General features: G+C 38.7%; 1 long non-coding RNA gene across 2 annotated transcripts in view; it reads left to right on the forward strand.

Annotated features, from left to right (window-relative positions):
- Positions 1-21,907, forward strand: part of LOC123384372 — a 77,376-nt gene that overhangs the window by 27,383 nt on the left and 28,086 nt on the right. The gene's annotated exons all lie outside the window — the stretch shown is intronic.

Genomic DNA, 21,907 nt, shown 5'->3' on the forward strand with positions numbered 1-21,907 from the left:
GGACTAAATCAGTAAGAAAAAAAATTAAAATTTCCAGATATCCAGTAGTGGCAATATTAAATTTGTTCATCATTCATGGTGCATCTTTTGCAATAAAATATAAGGCACATATGATATTCTCTCTGGCAATTTGGCTCAGGCAAAAGGATTTTACATTTTAGTGGGAAAGAAAATGAGCCCAAAAAAGAGTATTTTAACAAAGTTGATTGAGTTTGCTGAACAAGCAGTGATTTGGATAACTGTGGATAGTGTGGAGGAGATTTCTATGTTGAATGGGTTAAGGACATGAAGTGTAACCACTATTTCCCAAAGTTTAAAGCAGTGTTTTTAAAAGTGTGGCTAATAACACACCTGTAGGTCACAACAAGCATTTTTGAAAAATAGGACAAAAAGTATCAGACTGCATCATGCTTCATAAAGATAAGTATTTATACATAGGTGTGCATGTGTATATGTGCACACGTGCAGTTTGTGACATATAGCCCCTTTCTTCAGTGGGTCATGGCTGAAAAAAGTTTGAAAAACACTGTCTTAGGTATTTGAAATTATTCGTTTGGGACACTGACACAATGACAAGTAACTTTGCATCCTATGGTGAGATTTTTTTCAGTCTTTCATTTCTTCTGATTAATAATCTCCATTTGCCACTAATACATCTCCTTCAGCTCTGTAACTCCTGTGAATCTTGATTTTAATGGAAGAGGAGCAGGTCTCAGACTCAGAGTCTAGGATAGCAAGTATCTCTGTTTATATTTTGTTGGAGCTTCTCATAGGCTTCTGTTTCAGTGTTTCTACTTCCATGTTATTCCACAGGATTTATTGGTTTTTTTCAGTGACTTGATTTAAGCAAGAAAAAAAATTGTTGTGAAGAAAATATTAAGTAGTTCATCTATGGCAAACAATGCTGATGGTGATCTGAGACAGGCTGGGGAGTTTGGGAACCAGTATGTTTAAAGTCTTTGGCTGAATCATGCTCCCTAGAGTTCAGAGCCATCTGGCAGACTTGCCCTTGGCTAGCATGATTAGAGTCTTCTTCACGAAGTAGATCAGACTGCTACCATGGGCATTCCCAACTTCCCAGGTGTTCCAGGTGACAGTTGCATTTCCTTCACAAAGATGAAGAAAACATAGGCAACTGTGTTCCAGGAAGTATCCTGTGCTGGCCTCCCACTGCTAACACTTGTCACTGTGCTAATGTTTTCACCAAGGACAATGTCTCGAATCTTGGAACTATTCACTTTTTCTTAGATTGGCCACATCATCTTGATTTTATATACATAACACACACACACATATATGTATATACATATGTATGTACATATACATATGTGTATATATGCACGCATACATGCACATATACATATACATACACACATACATACACACATATATATGGATATTTTTATTATATCTAAGCATTGTCTCAGCAGGAAAAAAAATATCAACTGGATAGGAAAATCAAATTGGATGATGATACAGACCCCACTGGGGATAGATACCCAAGCTCACATGCCCATTTTCAGCAGCCACTCTGACTGCTGGCTATACTTCCTGGCCAGGTCATGATGGAAAATTATTTTGAGTTTTTTGTGTGCAGAGAAACCTGAGAGAACCAAGTGTGGTCTGAGGCCTGAGGTCCAACTGGCCTTGCTCTCTTTTCTCTGAGTGAAAAGCCTAAAAATAAAACAGAGGCAACAAGTGTTAACGCAGGCTTCAGTTCCCTTTCCTGGTACAGATAACACCCCTTTTAAGACAGGAGTAAGTAGGCCAGAAGGTAAATTGAGAGTTGCCTTTGTCTTGTCCTAGATTTTTCTGTATCAACACCTGGGTTAGTTTTCTCTTTCCTTCAATTAGCTTGGCACAGTATTATTGTGATTCCCTCTCTCACCTCTGAAGGTGAGAGCCAGTAAGGCTGCTAAAATTCTGTCTGCATCTTCAGTGAACTGACCACTTCATCATGAGACATCATGCTTTCCACTGTAGGCATAAGTTGTACCCCCTACTGGAGCCAGATCCCTGTCGTCCCCTGTGTTAAGACTCAACTTCCACCCCAAACCATTATGAATTTTCTTTCCTCTTCCCTCTTGGATCCCTTTATGAGTGACATTATTTGGGAAGTGACATTTTGATCCTGATGGAAGATAGCTTTGTGAAAGGAGGTTGCAGATTTTGAAGGAGAAGCCCATATTTCTGTCCATATGGCTTTGGCTGCACTTGATTGCTAAATAGAATACAGAGGAATACAGACAGAATGAATTGCCCAGCGATTTATGCCTTTGACAAGTTGTTCTGGGGGCTTGAGAGAAACAGAAGAGAGGACCAAAGGGCTCTGCATTTCATTTTAAAAATAGCCAGCCTTGGACTCCTCCTCTTCCTGCTCTTGTCTCCTTTTCTCACAGGGAGAGCTTTTGAAAGGGATTCCCTTCCCCCATCCCTCCTTTTTCCCACTGTATCTCTGACGCCAGTTCATTTGAATGGCAAGATTTTTCTGAGCTGGGATAAGTGAGATACAGGAAATCACTATTGAAAGACTTCTTTATGCTTGTTGTCATCATCACCTTAGTATGAGGGACAACCAAAGGGTCCAGTGACGAAAGCAGAGGCCTGGGCCAGCAAGGACATCTAAGGACCCAGAGGTAGTAAGGACAGAACTGATCATCCACAGAGGTCAACCACCATAGATGAGGTTGTGAACCTTACTTCCTTGGGTCACACTGGTGGAACTTCAGATCACACCCTGAAATTTCAGATTTTTTTAGATGTTTTATTGTGCTGCTAATGACAGGGTGAGGGGAGTAATTCAAAACACTGAAATACTGCTACCTCCCCAAAATGTTCTTGATGTGTACCTGCATGGCTGGGATTATGTGGAGACCAAAGGAGCTTCCTTAGACTGAAAATTAAGCAATATCTTACCTAATTTCGAGTTGATTGTACAACTTGTGCCCAAACCTATGATTTTTTTATTTTATTTTATTTTTTATTTTTTTAAATTTATATCCAAATTAGTTAGCATGTAGTGAAACAATGATTTCAGGAGGAGGTTCCTTAATGCCCCTTAGCCATTTAGCCCATCCCTCCTACCACAACCCCTCCAACAACCCTCACTTTGTTCTCCATATTTATGAGTCTCTTCTGTTTTGTCTGCCTCCCTGTTTTTATATTATTTTTGTTTCCCTTCCCTTATGTTCATCTGTTATGATTTTTTTTTTATACTGATGACTATGAACGTTCAGGTTTTGGTTTCCAAAGTAGGTAGATAGAGGCTCCTTTCTTACCTACCCACCAGTCAAAATGTTTAGTTGGCGTAAGGCTCTGCAGAACTGAAGTAATTAATAGTTTTCTGTTATTCAAGCACCTATAGTGCATATATTTAGATCATTGGTTCTCAAAGCATGGTCCCTAGACCAGCAGCATCAGTATCAGGATCATCCAGGAACTTGTTAGAAATGCAATTTCTAAGGTTCTAATCCAGAACTTTGGAATTAGAAATTCTGGAGGTGAGGTCTGTGGTTTAACACCTCCCGCCCCCCCCCCCCACCTCAGGTGATTCTGATGCAGCGGTGAGATTTAGATAACTCCCAAAGCTAGCACTATTTCCTTATTTTAGACTTGATGGTAAAACTGCTAAGAATCAAGAAATACCATCTATCAGATGGCATGAATAATTTTTTGAAGCTTGAAACTTTTATGTGATACCTCTAATACAGGAATTAGATGGAAGTAAATATAATTGTGGCCATGGAACTGCATCCATTCTTAAAGGATTACTTTATTTATTTATTTATTTATTTATTTATTTATTTATTTATTTATTTAATGTGTATTTATTTTTGAGACAGAGAGAGACAGAGCATGAATGGGGGAGGGTCAGAGAGAGAGGGAGACACAGAATATGAAGCAGGCTCTAGGCTCTGGGCCGTCAGCAGAGAGCCTGACGTGGGGTTCAAACTCACAGACCGTGAGATCATGACCTGAACCAAAGTCGGAAGCTCAACTGACTGAGCCACCCAGGCGCCCCAAGGATTACTTTAAAATAAATGTACAGATGTTGATTTTTTTTCCTTTTGTTAACGTTCATTATAAAGTTGGAGAAATGTTTTCTGATTGGGTAAAAGAACTGATCTCAGACAGAAAGTAGCAATATAGAATTTAGAAAAATTCTTTTTTTTAAGTTTATTTATTTATCTTGAGAGAGACAGAGAGGGCATGCATGAGTGGGGGAGGGGCAGAGAGCAAGGGAGAGAGAGGATCCCAAAAAGGCTCTGTACTGTCACTAGCACGGAGCTTGATGCAGGGCTCAAACTCACAAACCATGAGACCATGATGGGAGCCGAAATCAAAAGTTGGATACTTAACCAACTGTGCCACCTAGGTGCCCCAAATTCAGAAAAATTATTTTAAAAATTTTCTAAGAAGAAAAGTGACCACTTTTTGGCAATAGCATCGCAAAACTCTTGATAGATATCAAATATAGATGCCATTGTTTCATTTTTTTATGTTTGGTAATAAATGATGGCTCGGTTAATAGAGCACCCTGGAATGAGTAAAATTCTTTCTCCTTTTCAGAGTTTTTCGGAGGAATAATATTTTTTTCCCCTTGCCCAGACACCATTCCCCAGTATTTCACGTCGGGGTCTTAGAAAGGAATAGAATGATTTGAATGGAAAAAGAAGGGCAAGATGCTAAATGCAGAGGTAAATCTGACTGAAACATGAGACCTAGGATGCTAAGCATTTCATGATGTGCATCTTATTGTAACATAATCAACTTTTTTTTTTAAATCTTGAGATCTACTAGGAACTGTCCCTGTGGAAGGGAGACCAGCCCTGTTGTACGTTTGATGATGTGTGGTTCACAAACTTCAAATTTCAAATAAAGCAGTCAGAAACAAAAGAAATCTGGAAGACACTAAGTTGTAGAAAGCAGGACCCCAGAATAAAATGGACTCTAGCTTTGTACATCAAGAGCTGACTCCATGTAGGGTATCTTTCTGAAATCAGTCATATATTTGCCACACCAACACTTGCCAATCTTTCCAGAGAAGAATATGAGTGAATGAATGGTATGAATGGCCTTATAAATTCGTCTTTGCCCTGCCAGCCCTCCCACTTCAAAGTTTAATTTCACCAGAAGTGTACATGTTTTAATACAGTTTTCAAACATTGTGAAGGAAACGATTATTTTAGAACTTTCTTGATGCATAAGGGTAGGTCATTTATATCCATTTTTTTTCTGAGTTAGGAAAACAAATGCACAAAATATTTGATTTGACAGGTTACTTTTTCCTTAATAGAATTATTCTGTGGCTAAAACCACTTTTGGAACCTGTTTATTTTCCATATTGCTTCATTTGCCAGTTAGATTTTCTGAACAGCAAAGGTTGCTACACTTGGATATCCTTTGCAGAGAATTCAATAGAGGCTTCATAAATTTGCCATCTCCCAATTTGCTAAGTCATATTGAGAATTTGACTTTTTTTTTAAATCTCCCATGTTACTGAAAATTTGCTAATATAATCTGGAATTTGCACTTTCAGGCTTGAAAGAAACCTTATTCTCATATTATGCAACCCTGTGGTTTATAGATGAAGAAACCAAAGAATAGAAATGTTGATTGAAAGTCACACAGGGACTCATGAGGAAAAAAAAAATACCATAGAACCTGGGACCCCAAATCTCCATTTTGGTCTATTCCCATTATGACCACTGCTATAGATGGTCAAGTACCAAATAAAACAATGTATCATTTCCAATTTTTGGTCCATTTAATTAAGCTTCTTTGCCTGCTCCTACCGATGCATATACCACAGAAGGATGTTTTTAAGACCTGAGCACCTGACAATATAACTTTCTCATTTTTTGATTTTATGGAGTATTTATTTGACAGAGGCTGGCCTTGAGAAAATCCTTAGATGAAAAGACATTTTTATATTACTTAAGAAATAACTTTGCCTTTGCTCTGGCATTATTTCTTTTCTTTTTTTATCATAAAATTTTATTATGTTTATTTTCAAATATACTTTTACAAGGAGAGAGAATATTCTGTTGATCTGTCATAACCTAGCCCAGATCCAGCAAATACTGAGGATTCGCAATACTTGTTTTATCTTTTCCTTTCCCTCTCTTTTTTTTTTCTGAATTATTTTAAAGCAAATTCCAGACGTCATTTCATTCCACCCCTACATTCCTCTCAGCATACATCCCTAAAGAGTTACGGGTATTTTGCTACATAAACCTAATGTTATTATCACACCTAAAAATTATAATTACAAGGTCATCAAATATCCAGTCAGTATTACAATTTCCATGATTGCCTCAAAAAATCTTTTTAGAGTTGCCTTTTTCCATTATTCAAATGTATGGCTATACTTTCAGGATTCTAGCAAACATTGAAAATTTAAATAAGAAAGAAGCTGAAGGAGTAAACTTACTTAGCAAGAAGGGTTTTCCCAAATTCTCACAGCTCTAATCTGGATACCATTCAGTGTGACAGGCTTCTCACTGGGTTCCCACAGCTGGTTAGTGTTTTGAATTCCAGCTCCATGAACTCATATCAGGCTACATGGGCTAATGCTCAGCGCCCAACCTAGTGCTGATATCTCTGATGACAGAGTAATGGAGCAACCACGGGCATTGTCTGCCTCTTACTAAATGCACTGTCATCTGTGTTATTCTTCCATCTCTGTGGGGAATGAGTGACTCTAATGCCTTTTGGAAGCATTTAAGCCATTATGGAGGCAAAAGTAATGCCATTCAGGCATCTCTCTCTCTCTCTCTTTTTTTTTTTTTTTTTTTTGAAAGACCTGTAAAATAATCTGCTACATTGTGAACAGGTTTCTGGATCTTCAGAGTCATGTAAGGGTTGTTTAGATGCACACCTCTTCATGTTCAAGTTTCTGCCTCTTTGTTGGGCTTTGAGAAAGATATATGAAGGTTAAATACGGAGAGAGAAAAACATAAAGACACAATTAGAGAGTAAGTTAGTTTAGGCACTGAATATTGATGACTTTCTAATCAACTAATAACAGATAACATTTCTTAGAGTAAAGACATTCTTCTGCTTTGGTAAAGGAAAAGGGAACTTCATCTAAATCAGAGATCATCTTTTGGAAAACAGATCCAAAAGGGAAAACCTTTTAGATGCCCAAAGGGTGCTATTTTAGGGTCCTCTTTTAACACTCTTGAGCATCTAAAAGACCACACTACTTATTGAATGATGCCTGAAATTTGAATTTTCATTTTTCTTAACGTAAATGTTTTGTCTTCTTTCCATGTACATTGATTTATAAGTTAGAATGTGTAAGAATAGAGTTTTTCACCAGTTTTATTGAAGTATAATTGACACATGAGAATAGGTTTTGAGAAGAGGTGGGAGGAGAAGGCATGAATGCTACACTTTTTAGAAGTGTAGGGCGTGTATATGGATATAGCATATAGTGGGCATACAGAATTGGTCTCCATTCTAATTGGGGGAGAATGGGCCATCAACTTAGAAAGAAACTCATTAATTTATCTCCAGTCTTGGAAAGTTGTTACATAGGCAGTACTGGACAGTGTCTGTTCGCAGATATTTAAAAAGGGTGTCTGTGGTGGGGGACTACTTTATGAAAAATGTCACATTTTCTTCAGGAAAAATGAATGAGCTAAGGAATTAGACATGGGAAGTTTCCAGGCAAAGTCCTCAAAGAAGGAATAAACCAGGCCTAGCAGTGGTATGTAAAACTGGCATTTATGACTGGCCAGAACATAAGGACCTTATACATTACAGCAGAGAGCCTGAATCTTGGGCCCAGATGGCATCTGTATGGCAGGTATAGACAATCCTTTTATGGCAGGGATTCTCAGACTTTAGTGGTATCAGAGCCACCTGAAGAATTTGTTATAGCTTAGATTGCAAGCCCCACTGCAAGGTTTTCTGATTGAGCAGGTTTGTGGCAGGGCCTGAGATTCTGTATTTCTAACAAGTTCCCAAGGCATGCCTAGGCTGTTGGTCCAGAGCCATACGTGGGAAAATATTGCTTTAAAGAGCAGCTCCAGGTGGGCATTGATTTTGTCCATCCTTTACCATGCCCTAGAGAAGAGATTTCCAAGTAGAGTGGAGTAGATGGCAGGTCTTCTGATGTGATTACCACTTATCTTTCCCAGAATGCTCTGCTTTTTCTCTTCTTTAGAATGAACTTGAACCTCCATTTAATATCCATGCCTTGAAATGGAAAGAGAATTTCCAAATGTCATCAGATCACCTTATTTAGTCTCTCCCTGCAGGTTTCCAGATGCTCTGTCCTTGTGAGGATAGTGAACTGTGGCAGCCACAGCACAGGTTGCAAGCAGGGGCTACTTTCAACAGTCCTGGGTCCCCTGGGTCCCCATCCTCCTCTTATTGTGGGGCTCCCTGAAAATGTACTCCCATCTTCCCAGACATTTATGCAAGAGTAAAGCAGTTAACAGAGGCCAGTGGCATCACCGATCTCTAACCAGGAAGTGTTCAGACTGTTAGGAAACACGGGTGAGCAAATGTTTACTGACCATGTAATTAATCTGATGCCTTGCCCTGTCTATCGGCCCTTAGCACCATATTTCCTGTTCAAGGCAGTGGAAAGCAAAAATATTAGTTGCTGTTTGACCAAAGGAACAAGTGTCTTCCAAATGAACACATGATCTATTAGCAGTCCTGCAGAGTCTTCCCATGGGAACAGGCATTTTACTTTGTTTTACAGCTAATTTCTTTCTTCAGCAGGTTCCCAGACACATCAAATGCCTTGTATGTGAGCCTGAAGTCAAGATTTATAGTCTGGGCCCATGCAATTCAATGTCAAACAACTCTGATAACATAAGGGCTGGAAGTCAACCATTTTCTCATGAGTTCTCATAAAAAAGTCATTTTAGCCAAATTGAGTTTGAATAGAGGGCGTGTCTGTGACTTGATGGATGCTCCCTACCCAGGAGCGCCTGAGAAGGAGCTGGCTACTTCCTTTTGCTACTGTAGCAACAGAATTTGAAAACAGACTAAGTGATTTCTTGTTGATATTGCTGGATTTTGGATTTTATTGCTTCTTTCTCTATTGACTTCAAAGGGGGAAAAAGAAAAGCAGTGGTTTCTCTTCTGGTGGTGCATTGCACATGCCTTTTCCATCTTTGATTTCATTTTCCCTGTCCTATTATTTGCTTGACATTTCTCAGTGACCTACACATCATGAGGGTCTACTTCCCTAGAGTGAAACTTCCACTTGTGCCAAGTTAGAAAGGAGGGTTTTTTCTTTGGTCTTGTCTATAGGTTCATGGTTTGCAGGCTCATAGAGAAGGTAGGACCTTGGGGTCATTTAAAACAGTCCATGTTTTACAACTGAAGGGAAAAGGAAGTTAAGTGGTCTTCCCAAGAGTGACATAGCCAGCTAGGAGCAAAATCAGAAATCTAGTGATCCATCTCCTCCCCCTCACTCCCTGCCACCAAGTTTAATACCTTGAGGTTTTAGACTGGCCATGGGGTATTAAGGCAGAGGCAGAGTCTTGCTTCCTGTAGCCCAGTGCTTTCTAGATTATGTGGTAAACTACTTGATGTAAGGAAGCTGATCATACACATCCCTCAACAGAGCTGATATCCTACTAAGAATACCTCAAAATTTCTGGGGAGAGACCTGAGCTGAGCATCCATGGAGAAAAACTGCTTGGGCTTTCTGAAAAGGAGTGGAAAACAAAAGAGGTGCTGAGAATTACTTCAGGAATCCCTGGGGTCCTTCATCTGCAATGTAGTATAGAGTTCTCTTCTCAAAGAATATTGGGGAAAAAAGCAAAGCAAAATTAATAAACCACAACAAAATTCTAAGAGAAGGCTTGAATTCCTATAAATGTTTAATTTTTTTTTTTTTTTACCTTTGGAACAAAGCAAACTGAAATGCAGCAGATATGCATGTCTTGCAGCAAATTTGGATACTGGAGGGCTGCAATTCACAGGAGAGCAAAGGACAGGCAGAATTCAGGCTCTCAGTAATCTTCATGGCCAGTAATCTCATTGTGACAGACAGATGGGTGACAGGGACACTAATGATGATAAAGACAAAGGGCCCTGATGATCAGGACAGAGCTTGGGGGTAGGAGTAGGAAGGCCAGTTGATCTCTCCAACTATCACATGGACCTAGCCTGAGAGAGTAGCTGTAAATGGCAGTGGCAAAGAGAGAAGAACCAGTCCCTAAACAAAGCAGTTGTATGCATCTCTTTCATGTTGTCTATCCTGGCATAAAGTAGTACTAGTCCAAGTACTAGTGACCAACAGCATCAGTATTACCGGGGAGCTTGTATGGAATGCAACATCTCAGGCTCCCCTCAGACCTACTGAATCAGAATCTTGAGGTGAGGCCCAGATATCTGTTCAAACAAGCTTCCCAGATGATTCTTGCTTTTAAGACACTAAAGTTTGAAAAGTATTGGCCAGAAAAACTTGTTATGGACATATAAATGCAACCTTATAAAGTGAATATGTTTGTTGGGACTATATAGGAGGACATGTTGCTTGAAGGTTAAAGTCTTTTTTGTTATTGTTTGTTTTTGTTTTTTGTTTTTGTTTTCTTCTTCCATGCCCATCACCCATTTTTCCCTCTCCCCCACCCCACATCCACCCTCAGTATGTTTTCTCTATTTAAGAGTCTCTTATGGTTTGCCTCCCTCCCTCTCTGTAACTATTTTTCCCCCTTCCCTCCCCACCATGGTCTTTTTGTTAAGTTTCTCAAGATCCACAAATGAGTGAAAACATATATCTATCTTCCTCTGACTGACTTATTTCACTCAGCATAATACCTTCCAGTTCCATCCACATTGCTGCAAATGGCATGATTTCATTCTTTCTCATTGCCAAGTGGTATTTCTTTGTATATATAAACTACATCTTTATCCATTCATCAGTTGATGGACATTTAGGTTCTTTCCATAATTTGGCTATTATTTTTCCTTAAATGATTATGGAGATAACTGGGATACTAAAAGGAAACTTTTCCTTCATGAGTGTTTCTTAGGACAAAAGGGGACTGAAATTGGGGGTTTATGTTACCTTAGGACTCAAAAAGTCAGTTTAGGGAAGAAATTTAAACCTCCTCCCCTTTGGAATTTCCAGTCTCTACCTATAGATTCAGCATGGCTTCCTACAGAGAAAAGGACACCTGCTTTAGAATCAGATCCTGGTTTCAAAATTTGCCTCTGCCACTTAAAAACTGTTTCCCTCAACAAGCTACCAATCCTCCACTAGCTTCTGTTTCTTTATCTGTAAAAATGGAAGAATAATAGTTACCTTGTAGTGTTCTTGTGAGGATTAAAAAGGTCAAATGAGGTGGTGTGAACAAAATATCTAGAACTGAGCTTAGCTCATGGCAAATTCTCACATAATGGGACATATGATTATTGTGATGATGGCTCTGATGATAATGATACTGATTCCTCTTATACAAACATGATTGGGTTAAGAAGGTAGCAGTCTTTTTCACAGTAACTTCTTTCAGAGGTTTTAATGTACATGTTATTGAAGTATACTTGGCAAAGGATATAGTTTGTAAGTATGCAACTCCAGGACTCTCACAAAGCAATTACAAACCATTACTCAAATTAAGAAATGGAACATGGCCAGCTTCTGAAGTCCCCTTGCTCCCATCCAGTCTTATCTGTCCAAGGATAACCACTATTATGATTTTGCATCAAAGACTATTTTTCCTGTTTTTGAAACTTTACATGATATGTAAATGAATAATAGTGCGTGCTTTTCTGTGTCTGGCTTAAAAAAATTTTTTAAAGGAGACTGATCGATATTGTAGCATGTTATTTCAGATTGTCCATTCTCATTGTTAAATAGTAAAATTATTTAAATATATCATTATTCATTATCTGTTCTATTCTTGGTAGATATTTGATAGATACCACTTCCAATTTGGGCTATTATGATTATTGCTTTATGAATATTTGCAAACATGTCTTTGGCGAACAGATGTACATGTATGTGCTGGGTATATACCTAGGAGTAAGATGGCAGGGTCATAGGATATGTATATATTCAGTTTTAATTGTACTACCAGATGGTTTTCTAACATGGTTGCAGATTTATACTCCACTATCAGAGGATGAGGAGGTTCTACTTACTTTAATTTCTCACCAACACTTGATGTGATCTGTTGATTCTGACAGTGTACATGGAATCTCACTGGGGTTTTAATTTTCATTTCCCTGACTGTGAAATTGAGCACATTTTGACCTGGCCACTTACATACCACTCTTTTGAGAAATGCACATCCAGTCTTTTTTCCCATTAAAAAAAATTGTGTTGCCTCTTTCTTATTGATTTGGAGACATTTTTTTTAATTTAATTTTTAATTTTTTTAAAATTTACATCCAAATTAGTTAGCATATAGTGCAACAATGATTTCAGGAGTAGATTCCTTAGTGCCCCTTACACATTTAGCCCATACCCCCCCTCCCACAACCCCTCCCATAACCCTCAGTTTGTTCTCCATATTTATGAGTCTCTTCTGTTTTGTCCCCCTCCCTGTTTTTATATTATTTTTGTTTCCCTTCCCTTATGTTCATCTGTTTTCTCTCTTAAAGTCCTCATATGAGTGACGTCATATGATTTTTGTCTTTCTCTAATTTCACTTAGCATAATCCCCTCCAGTTCCATCCACGTAATTGCAAATGGCAAGATTTCATTCTTTTTGATTGCCGAGTAATACTCCATTGTGTGTGTGTGTGTGTGTGTGTGTGTGTGTGTGTGTGTGTGTGTATATATATATATATATATATATATATACACCACATCTTCTTTATCCATTTGTCTATCGAGGGACATTTGGGCTCTTTACATACATTGGCTATTGTTGATAGTGCTGCTATAAACATGGGGGGTACATGTGTCCCTTCGAAACAGCACACCTGTATCCCGTGGATAAATGCCTAGTAGTGCAATTGCTGGGTTGTAGGGTAGTTCCAATTTTAATTTTCTTGAGGAACCTCCATACTGTTTTCCAGAGTGGCTGCACCAGCTTGCATTGCCACCAACAATGCAAAAGAGATCCTCTTTCTCTGCATCCTCGCAAACATCTGTTGTTGCCTGAGTTGTTAATGTTAGCCATTGTGACAGGTGTAATGTGGTATCTCATTGTGGTTTTGATTTCTATTTCCCTGATGATGAGTGATGTTGAGCATTTTTTCATGTGTCAGTTGGCCATCTGGATGTCTTCTTTGGAGAAATGTCTATTCATGTCTTTTGCCCATTCTTTACATCAATCTTTTGCCAGATATATTTATTTTAAATTCCTTCTCCTACTCTTTTAGTTGTTTGTTTGCACTTTGGTAAAATTGTGCATGCCTTTTAATTTTCTGAAATTACAAGCCAGAAAAACACATGGCTGCTAGTTACATCTGAATTTCAGATAAACAACAGATAATTTTCTAGTAAAAGTATGCCTCAATATTTATAGTACATTCTTATAAGTACTTACATACAGGGATATTTTTATAATAAAACTTATTGTTTATATGAAATTCAAATTTTATTTGTTGTCTTGTATCTTTATTTGCTATACCTGGCAACTCTATTCATGAAGTTGTTTTTTTTTTTTTCCTTTGGGGGATCAAATGTTATTAGGAGAGGAAACAGCACTGAGGGAGGAAGGGGGCACTCGCTTAACCAATTAGAACGTCTCGGTCAGTTTTGGAATCCATCCCACATATATCAAAGGATTTTGAAATCCTGCCCTTTTTTAAAAACTTAAACTTTTTGTATATTTTAATTAAAAATCCCTAAATACTTGTTATTGGACATATGACATATTCTTATAGGAGGGGGTCTGTTCAATTTTGACTTTTCATCTCTTTGATTGTGAGTGACCAGTATTAGCAAAGGTCCAAATGGAAATTGATTTAATTCCTCAGCTCTTGTTACTGTTTGCTTTCCTCAGCCTTCTTAACTGCTTTCCTCAAAGTCAAGTTATTTTTTTCCCTCCCTCCACTCACCACTTCATGTTTACTGAGGGACTGAGTAGCTTGGAGATAAAGTACAGGAGAAATAGCTGTTAGTGTGGCTGATGCAAAAAAGATAAATGTATTAGGAGGAAAAAGTAGGCAGAAATTGGAGGGTGGATGCTAGAAATCTGGGCAGTAGAGCTAATTCTGAGGATGGTAATGACTGCCTGGAATAAGAAGGTCCAAGGAAGCTAAGGAGGGGAACTTATGAAAGAAAGAACTGGAGGAAGAGGGTTTGATTTAATAAATGGTATGTGAGCAACATGTTTCAGCCCTCTCCCAGGATTTGAAAACATCAGAGATAAAATGAAATTTATGTCCGAAATAGGTTAAGGAGATGGAATCCTGTGTTAGAAATTGAAAAGAATGCTGCCGGTCATATGGTGACAGAGAATATGAAAGTTGTGTGGAAGCAGGAAAAAAAAAAAGAGCAAGAATCCCATTGCAAGCCGTGTCACATATCAGAAAGTGCTCCTGGCGGGGGGGGGGGGGGGGGGCGCCTGGGTGGCTCAGCCAGTTAAGGTCTGACTTCAGCTTGGGTCATGATCTCATGGTTCATGGGTTCGAGTCCCGCGTCGGGCTCTGTGCTGACAGCTCAGAGTCTGGAGCCTGCTTCGGATTCTGTGTCTTCCTCACTCTCTGCCCCTCCCGTGTTCGCACTCTCTCTCTCTCTCTCTTCCTCAAAATAATAAATAAACTTTAAAAAAATGTAAGAAAGTGCTCTTGGAAGAAAACCCAGAGACATATCTGGTCTTGATCTTTACATCACTGAGACACAGGACAATTTAGTTAGCACCCATACCCACCTATTTTCCACAGCTGTGAAACAAAGGCATTGGTCCCTGCTACACAGAGTGTGGTTCCTGAGCCACTAGCACCTGCAGCATCTGGGAAATTATTAAAAATGTAGCATCTTGGGTCTCTCCCCAGAGGTATTGAATCAGAATCTCTAGGGGTAGGGCCCAACAATCTGTTTTAACAAGTGGTCTAGGTGATTATATACTTCTCTGATATTTGAGAAGTGCTGGCCTACCCTAATGCCCTTCAGACTTTAATATGCATCAGAATCAGAGGGCTTGTTGAAATGCCAATTCTGGTTCAGTAGGTCTGGGGTAGGTATAACAGGTTCTTGGGTGAGGCTAATACTACTGATCAACAGACCACATTTTGAGTATCAGGAGTCAAGAATGATCTCTTTGAAGTTCCCTTTGAATTAAAAAATGAGAGAGTATTTATCAAAATATTAAAATTATTCAAATTATTAAGAATATTAAGGAGAAAAGTAAGAAAGGTAAAAGTGTTTATATCAGTATACACATTTATATGGACAGTGTTTATGAGGTAGTTACTCATAGCAATTGTTGTATTGCTCTAGTGAAGAGCAAAAGGCAAATAAAACTTCATTTCTATACCCACTCTATTAGAGGCCATGTTTATCATTTTAAGATAAGGTTATTCTGGAAAAATCTACATACAGAAAAAGACTTTCTGATTACTATTGCTCTCAGAGCAGCATGTGTATAGTGGTCTTTCCCCAAATCATGAACTTCTGTGAGTTTGTACTTATATAAGATCCACCCACTCGAAAGTGTTTGTATACAGACTCACACAGATTCTTCATGGCAGCAAATGAGGACAGATTTCTGAGCCAGTGTAGGCCACAAATGTCTTGGCCCCGACATAGCTCCCAGGCCTGAGGAATCCCAGCCTATACCACATTTTAACAAGGCAAACCCCAGACTCTTAAGAGTTCAGGCTACGGGAAGTGGCAGGAAGCTCTTGGCAGGCAGCCCCCAGGCCTGAAGATTGACTTGGAAATTGAAATGCACAAGTGTCTCTGTGCAGAAAATTGTCATCATAGGAGAAGGCTGGCCTATCTTATACTGTTGTGGGAGAGATGCAGGACAAGAGAAAAGGGTCAACTGGATGTTGGATGGGAGAAATTTTTGTGTTCTAGTACCTTGCAATAGAAAGGGATAAGAATAGGGGAAAAAAGGATGGATCAGAATTTCATTTTGTCAGTATTGATGATAATTATGATATTTCGATCCCTTTAAGTGTTAGTCTGTTTTTCAAAGCTTCATGTATCTTATTTAGTTCTCAACAATAGCTTTGTGAGCTAGGCTCTATTCTTAACTCCATCTTACAAATGAGATAACAGGTTAAGATTGGTTAAGTAATTTCCACAAGATCATACAGCAATGAATTGCTGAGAACTTATACTAAGTCAGAGAGTATAATTCAAAAAGCAACCATGCGTTTCTTGATGCCAGTTAGATCAAATATGGGCTGGAGTGTGTGTAACTTAGTGTGGGGTAGCAGAAGGAGTCTGGGAATTTGAACAGGAATGTTCACTCCTAACATTGCCACTGATTAGAAGGATGTAATAGATTGATTGCAAAAATGACTTCAAGTCTTCTTTTTTTCTTTAACCTGTCCATTGGAATGAGATTTTGCAGCAACTCTGATCAAGAGGTTGAATTTATTTCTCTGCTCCTGGTCTTGTGACTGGCTTTGGCCAATCAAATATGGCAAAAGTAAAGCCTGAGTCACCTCAAGAGGATTTGCATGATTCTGCTCACTCTTTTGGAACATTGCTAACACCATGAGACTTAGTCAAGACTAACTTGCTGGAGGATGGAAGATGTGTGGCTTGATCACCTGCATTGCCCAGCCTGTAACTATTCATAGACTAACATCATTTTAGCCAGCCTGCCTCCAGCTGACTCACCATGAATGAATCCAGCCAAGATCAGTTGAGTTTGGCCCAGATCAGCAAGGCTGCCTGAGTGACTCATAGTCTTATAAGTAATAATTTAGGTTGGTGTTTTAGGGCACTGAGTTTGGGGTGGTTTGTTATGCAGCAGTAGATAACTGATATTTTGCATGATCCAGGGGAGCCCCTTAAACCCTATAGAATTTTGACAGAACACAGGTGAGACCACCTTTCAAACATCTCATAATTCCCTCATCTTCATTTTGGTAGGGTGTGATATCCCATTCAGCTTTGTTAAAAGTTGGAGCCCACTTTCTTCTCCATGTTACAGTTATTTGTACTCTGGATACAATTCTCAAGGTCCACCATAACTTGGGACCCACCACATGAACATGTTGGCAGCCCACCATGATAGATCTTGTCTCCACCCTTTACGTTGGCCTCTCATTCATAGTGGGATTTTTTCTTCTCTAAACTTCTGGGGGATGCTCAGCAATCCACCAATGTGTATGTGTGGTTTGCCTCTTTGAAGCTTTAATTAGTGGTGTCTTGAATCCTGATTACTTTGGTGGTGGCCAGTGAGTCTGACTTCCCAAAATGAATACCCAGAGGGTGTGAAACATGCTCATTCATTAGATTCAAGAAAAGCAGAGAGATCTTCATTGTGAACATGCAGGAAGTTACTGCATTTTTCTTTTTTTTTTTTTTTTTGGATACTCCCTGTTACTTTGGTAGGCAGATAAATGATTGGTTGATGAGAAATAGTTTGCTTTCTACCAAGGATGAACTTTCTTCAGCTATTAATGATGTTAACTTAAATTCTGGGTAGAAGACAATTTAATCTGCTGACTGTGATATAGATTCCTTTAGCTGCTATGTGAAGGGATAAGGTTTTCTCTGTTTTCTAAAAAGGGAAGAAAAAGGTCTCAGTTTTGTTGAAGCTGAAGCACTCTGAGTGTGCCACATGTGTGTGGTTTAGCTGGCGACCGTGGTGTCTGTATGTATGTGGTCATAGATTTGTTATAACCTCTTGTCTGCCAAGTTAAGACCACCAGTTCCATTTTAATTCTAAGTTAACCTCAGGCTGGAGCCAATCCACACTGCTTGAACATAAACGCTGACACTCAATCCACTCATCCTTTTGGCCCCACAATTTGTTTTTCTTTTTCTTTTTTTTCCTAAGGGAGTTTGAACATTTGTTAGCAATCCAAAACCAACACTTCGTATACAAGACATAATGATTACATAATCCTTTATAGGTTCTTATACTTTGACTATATTGCAAACTTTGCAGTGGTTTCATAAAAAGTCTCAAGCTGAAGAACAGTTTCTAAATGGTATCCTTGGAACTAGTATATCAAATTTTACTATGGTGATAGTTGCAATTCTTTCGAGAAATACAGAATCAACACATTAATTGAAGGACTCTCTTTTTAAAGAATGGCTTCAGGAGCACCTGGGTGGCTCAGTCAGCTGAGCGTCCCAACTTCAACTCAGGTTATGATTTCACAGTTCACGGGTTCAAGCTCCACACTGGGCTCTGTGCTGATAGCCTGGAGCCTGCTTTGGGTTCTGTGTCTCCCTCTCCCTCTGCCCTTCTCTCTCTCTCTCTCTCTCTCTCTCTCTCTCTCTCTCTCTCTCTCTCTCTCTCTCCCTCTAACATTAAAAAATTTTAAAGAATAGCTTCAGAAAGTCTTATTATGGTTGTGTTTTGAAATGGGAAAGATGTACACTCATAATGAAACCTGATATTACTTAGCCTGACAGCACAAATTGTAGGTGACAAGACGACATTGTGTAAGGAATATTGAATTACCTATTTTTTCCCTTGATTTTAATTTCTAATCAAAGGAAAAGTAGAAATGAGTCTGTTAGGCTAATTTTCAAAACTGATGGTCAATCAATATGATGCACAAGGCTATGACAGGATTTTCATCTTTAATTCCTATGTCTGAATTTAAATCTGCTAATTCCTAGGCAGTCTAAGCAATTATGAGCTTGACAGAGTTGGGAAATTTTTTCTCTAATGTTTTGTGGCAAGCTTACATGGTGGCCTATGTCCATTGGTCCAATTACAAAAGTTAGTTGATTTAAATATATTTCTATATTTGGAATTATACTTGTTCTCTGGGACAGCCTGCCCTCTTTCCAGAAACCTCACTCAGTGACTTGTTTGCAGAAGTAACCAGTTAGACACTTTGTGAAATTGCCAAGTGTTCCTCTCTTAGTAACTAACCAAGTTTTGCAAACATCACATTATCATGAGTTAAAAATAATTCCTATTGGGCTGATTGGAGAAGAATGCCATAGTTAACTGCTAAAAACACTGGGAATATTATGGATGACACTAAGAGAGCTATTTCTGTCAATCACATCTGAATTCCTACTTATGGAGAGCTAACTTCAGTACTTACAGGTGGAAGGTAGGATGTCAAGGGCAGAGTGGAAGAATTAGTAGCTTGAACTCATCAGATAATCTAGGTAGAAGCTCCAGCTCAATCAGCACACTTCTAGTGCACTAGTGATTAGACATATCATTCAATCCCAACCAAGCCTCTGTTTTCTCATCTGTAAAATAGGGATAATGGCCTGACGGACTATAGTGAGGGTTATATTGGACACTCTGTGCCTAGTGATTGACCTGATCTTCTTGCTAGCTACCTGCTTTCTTGCCTTCCTGCCTTTTGTCTTATCACCCCCCATTACAGAATATAGCCTAAGCTTCCTAACATGGCATGCTAAGCTGTCCACAGTTTTTCCTTAGCTTACCCTTCAGTTGCATCTCTCCCCAACACTTCAACCCCACAGATATCTAATTCTGGACATGCTGTGCACTTCCATGCCACATGGCTCATGTCATTCCATTTTCCAGAAATATCCCCTCTATTTCCATTTATATGACAATTCCCCACCCTTTAGGACTCAGCTCAAACACCACTGTCTCTGAGAAGCTTTTTCTTAACTGACCCATCTTTACCCTGGTCTCTTTTACCCCTTCTTTATACTGATAGTTTGGTGTCCCTAGTTTTTGCTTAGCACTCATGTACTGAATAGGAACACGATGCCATTGTTACTACCATTATTCCACTCACACATTCACCTCTCTATCTTTGACTATATTGCAAACTTTGCTGTAGTTTCATAAAACATCTCAAACTGAAGAACCATTTCTAAATGGTATAGTTGGAGATAGGACATCAAATTTTACTTCCTTGGCTGCCTGATTCCCAGGTCTGTTTAGGTTCTTTATTTCAATGAGAATTTAAAAAAATTATTAGATTTTACTAGTCATATTCAAGTTGGGTTGACAAGACATGTGCCCATGAAAATCTTTGAATTGGTGATTAGAGGAAGTCTGGAATTCCAAGCCCACTTCTTCAGTAATGAGGAAAATAAGCCAAGATAGATTGATAGGCTTGACAAAGTCAATATAACTTGGTAATACAGAGGAAAATAGACCCAAGTGGTCTGACTTCCAGCCCAGGAGAGCAATAGCCCTCATGAGGAATAGTTGATTCAGAAATCAGCATCTGTTTTCCTTCTTTTGCTGACACTTCTTTGATTTTCCTTTGGAGAGTCAGACTTCAACTATCCATCCTTTTGGTCCAGTTGAGAGGAATGTTTCCACAGCACTAAGGGTAGACATGTGGTCCAGGCCAGATAAATTAGCATGTTCTATACCATCAGCAATAGTGATTCGTTTATGACAGGCATATGATTCAGCTTAGCTCATTGAGATTTAATTCCTGAAATTTTGCTTGAATTGTGAAGAGGAAAACTCTATGGGATTGTTAACCACGAAGATGGTGTTAGCCTCGATCTGTTGGGGATCACCTTGCAGAGGGCTTAATGAGGCTAACACAAAGAAACAAGAGCCCAAGAGGGAGGGAAATGGAAGAAGAGGAGAAGGAGGAAAAAAGTAAGAGCAATAAAAAATGAAAGAGAACATGGAATCCAGAATAAATATATCATTTTAACCCTTAGATCCAGCTGTAGTTTAAACAGTGTATCTTGGAATTTTTAGACACATGAGTTAGCCAATTTAAGGATTTTCTTTGTTATTGAGAGTCCTGAATTATACATCATCTAGTTTTTTTTTTCCTTGTTGTCCACTTCTAGAGAAATTCTTAATACCTTAATTCTAGGATTTGCTGGCTCAGTTACTCAAATGTCTTTCTGAGCCTCAGTTTCTTTATATGTTGAGTCCAATAATGCCTTCATATTTGGAAAGATAAAGTAAGATATACTTGTAAGCATTAGCACAGGCTGGATGATCACCTAATGGCATTTATTATGATGATTATTAATTTGGTGTATCACACTTTGAGATTTGGATGTCATAGTGATTCTTCATTTGTGCGTGGTTTGTTTTAATTTTCAAATGTAGAACTAACATTTTAAGGATGTTTGCAGGAATATTATCACTATGCCTCCATTAAAAGCATAATGCATGTATATATTTAAATTGTATAGTGCCTCCTGTCTGTCAAGCCCTATTCCAAGTATTTTACAAATATGAACTTATATAATCCTGATAACAAATCAAAGAGGTAAGGTTTGATTTTTTTTTCCATTTTACAGATGAAGAAGCTGAGGCACTTAGGAGGTTAAGCATCTTTCCCATTGCCATACAACTAATCAGTAGCAAACCTGGAACTTGAACCAGGCAGTCACATGATACAAAGGCCATACTTTTTGTCACTGTGCTTTGCCATCTCTTTATAAAAGTCTGTGGGCCATGGTCCTGTGATTAATAGCAACAGTGTCAACTGGGAACTTGTTGGAAATGCAGATTCTCAGGTCTATTCCCAGAACTACTGAATCAGAAACTCTGGGGATGAGGCCCAACAAGTTGTGTGTTAGTAAGCCCTTTAGGTGATCCTGGTTTGGGCTAAAGTTTAAGAACCCCTCTCCTATGTCTATAATTCTAAGCTATAATTCACAGATTGCATGTTCATAGAGCATTGGGGCCTTATAATGCAATCAGTGTTTCTATATATTTCAACAAGTGGTTTTTGAATGCCTACTATGTGCTAGCTACCATTATACTTGAAGGTGTTGCTCTCCAGAGCAAAACCAGAAGTGTTTCCTGGGAAATAATCAAATAAAGACATAACTAAATATAAGATCCCAGCTGTCAGTTCTGACAATTTCTAGGAAGGAAAGGAGAAGGGTGATACTAGAGCGTATGAC

This window comes from Felis catus, chromosome A3 (assembly GCF_018350175.1).
Source record: "Felis catus isolate Fca126 chromosome A3, F.catus_Fca126_mat1.0, whole genome shotgun sequence".
In the NCBI taxonomy this organism is placed as follows: Eukaryota; Metazoa; Chordata; class Mammalia; order Carnivora; family Felidae; genus Felis; species Felis catus.